Source organism: Passer domesticus, chromosome 4 (assembly GCF_036417665.1).
Source record: "Passer domesticus isolate bPasDom1 chromosome 4, bPasDom1.hap1, whole genome shotgun sequence".
In the NCBI taxonomy this organism is placed as follows: Eukaryota; Metazoa; Chordata; class Aves; order Passeriformes; family Passeridae; genus Passer; species Passer domesticus.
This window is the reverse complement of record NC_087477.1, coordinates 43187008-43189825: the sequence shown is the minus strand read 5'-3', so window position 1 is coordinate 43189825 and position 2818 is coordinate 43187008. Positions and strand designations below refer to the sequence as shown.

At 31.7% G+C, this 2818-nt stretch overlaps 1 protein-coding gene across 1 annotated transcript in view; it reads right to left on the bottom strand.

Annotated features, from left to right (window-relative positions):
* Window positions 1–364: 364 nt before the first annotated feature.
* The window catches only part of GRIA2 (glutamate ionotropic receptor AMPA type subunit 2), an 88633-nt gene continuing 86179 nt past the window's right edge, over window positions 365–2818 (bottom strand). The window contains exon 17 of the mRNA XM_064417484.1: window positions 365–2818. This exon is cut by the window's right edge and continues 378 nt beyond it. The gene's annotated coding sequence lies outside the window, so the exon portion shown is untranslated.

The following is a 2818-nucleotide window of genomic DNA, read 5'->3' as shown; positions in this document are numbered from 1 at the left end:
TAGTGTTACTGAATAGATACTTAACTCCCTATCTTTATGAACCTATCAAACTGCCATTGTAACTATGATCAGGAAGGTCACAGTCCAGAGATACAATTATATTGTTGGGGAAAAAAAGTTTCTTTACTTCATTTAACAATGATGAAAACTACAGTAAATCTATCGTTGAGTGACAAGATGATCTGGGAGAAGATTTATAATCTTCATTGAAACTTCATTCAAGAAAAGAAGAAACTTCATAAACTCTTCAAGGAAATTTCATGTCTGTGGGGACAAACAGGTTTACCCTATGTATAATCTTAGAAAAATACATTTATAATAAATAAGAAACCAGATTTCAATAATACTAAGCAGACATGAAAGGTCTTTTACCTTTTTTAAGAAGATTTTTTATGTATGATTGAAGTTTATACAACACTCCAGAAAAGCCATGTGTTAGATTGAAAAATAAAATCAGAAGCATTTTCTGTCATATAAGTATACATGAAAAAACGAGAATGTTAATGTCTTAGAAAGTGTATGTCCAGCTTTGTATTGTTACTCATTTAACAAAGCAGAAAATAAGATACTGTACTGTAAACAAAAAGCTACAGTAAAAGGACATTTTGAAATTTACACAAGTTTGCGTTCATAAACATTTTGGTTGCTCCATAACAGTTTTCATAAAAAAAGGAATAAAAAACCCTTGGACAGCTTTCATCACTCTTGACTACTTTTCACTTAAATGCACACAGACATACTTTATATAGCAATATACTGATGTACTCTTAACATGGATATTAAACTACTATTACTGCTTTTTTAACTGAGATGTGTATTATCCAATCAATATTATCTGAATTGAAATACTCATACATTATGTATTCCCATCATGTTGTTAAGTATAAAAACATGAAAATATAACTTTACATTATTTCAGTTATATACATCAGTTCAGGCTTGACAAAGATTTTTTTTATGCTATGATTTTTAGAGGAATGAGCCCAGAGGTACAATAAATAGCTTTCCACTGTATACAGTAATGCATTTCTACTTTAAAAAAATGAATTACCATATGAATATTATTTTAGTTTGGTCATTCTAGCATTGAACATTAAAAATCCAAATGCATTCCTCAACATTCCTGATGAGGAGTAATGCACAGAACATCTATGAATTACAGATGTGCCAAGAAATTATTTAGTTTAACTGGGGGAAGTATTGGTAAGACAGACACTGAAAACACTGTATACACCTCTTTTGCTGACCACACACTGAGAGTATACACTGTGTTCACATGCTTGCAGAAACAGGCTCAGAGTTTGTACCATGAGAAGGGATTTCAAGTTTCTGATAAATGCTCTGCCTTCTCCAATGCTCAGCAAACATTATACTTGAGTCTAAGAAATTGATTCCAACTAAAACTGCAAGTCATATTTAAATTTTTATTTAATTCCAAAATAAAAGAGATTTACTGCATGAGGCAATGTATCCACAATGCAGAAAAAATGTAAGCTTTTCAACCAAATGTACAGAATTGTATCTACAGGGAAAGCTTGTTACTTTGATTTGCATTAGCATTTAAATTAATATTATTGCACCCCTCCTAGGATTCCTTTTTGCTTTTTAAGTAGTTATTGTTTTTAAATACACACAATTAAAAAGTATGGTAACTTCAGCTAGCAAAGAATACTCATAATGATTAAGATTCAGGAAAGTTTTCATCAGTACAGACTCGCATCTAATTCGAGTTATCAATCTTAATTCAAAAAGACATTGCCAAGGTTTTGGGTTTTTCTTTTCACAAAAGTTTCACTAGCTGCTGCTTAGAATTACTTTTTAACAGTTTGAAAACTGCTTCCTTAAAGAAACAATTTGAAAACTCTCTTTTTTTTCATTCTTTAAAAAAAATACTTAACAGTTTACTGCTTGCCATTTATCACTTTTATCAATACTCTTCTCTCTCTGTACACGTACTTATGAACTCAACTGTACAAAAGTAGAGATAGGTTTCAACCAAATCTTTGGATCATTAAGTCTCTGCATGTCAGAGTTAAGAGGAGCTCTAAAACAGCACCCATCCTCATGTGCCAGTATCAAGTACTGCTCCAACCCAGAACAACCTTGATCTTCAGAGTTCAGCGAGCGTATCTGAGCATCACAGCTTGGGCTCATCTGCAGAAAATACTATTGAACAGATTTGAGTGAGCTGGAAGTGGCGACACTGCCAAAAACTGAAACATTGACCCAACCTTGACAGTGTCCTTTTAGATTTCAGACTCTTTATAACCCAACTGTAGCTAGTAAAATTAATGGAACACTTGCAAATAAAACCATAGAAAAAAGTTTATTTCAAATGTCAAGCATCGCCAAGTAAATTTTATATTAACACCAAATGTTAAAGAATAGGATATACAGCAAAGTTTTAATAACAATATTAAATTACAAGATTTGAACCTTTCAATCATTATTTCTTCTCTTCTCAACATTACATATTTGGCTTTGAAAAATACGGAACTGATGCCTTAAGCCTTATTTTCATATTCCACTTCCCCGTAGTCTAGATTTTTTCTTTTTTTTCTTATTTTTTTCTTTTGTCATATCCAACCATTATGGAAGCAAATTTATTTAAAAGCCAGTTTTTGTTTGTGAAAATACCTAAAAATATTTTTTTCATTTTATACTTTTTTTTTCTTATAAAACATGTCACATCTTGATGCAATTGATGTCAAGTGTGCTTAAGTCAATATGAACCAAGGGACTAACAACAGTGGCTGCAGAAACTGGTGTGTTGCCTGTACAACGACTTCAGTTAGATTACAGTACTTCCATGTTAGCT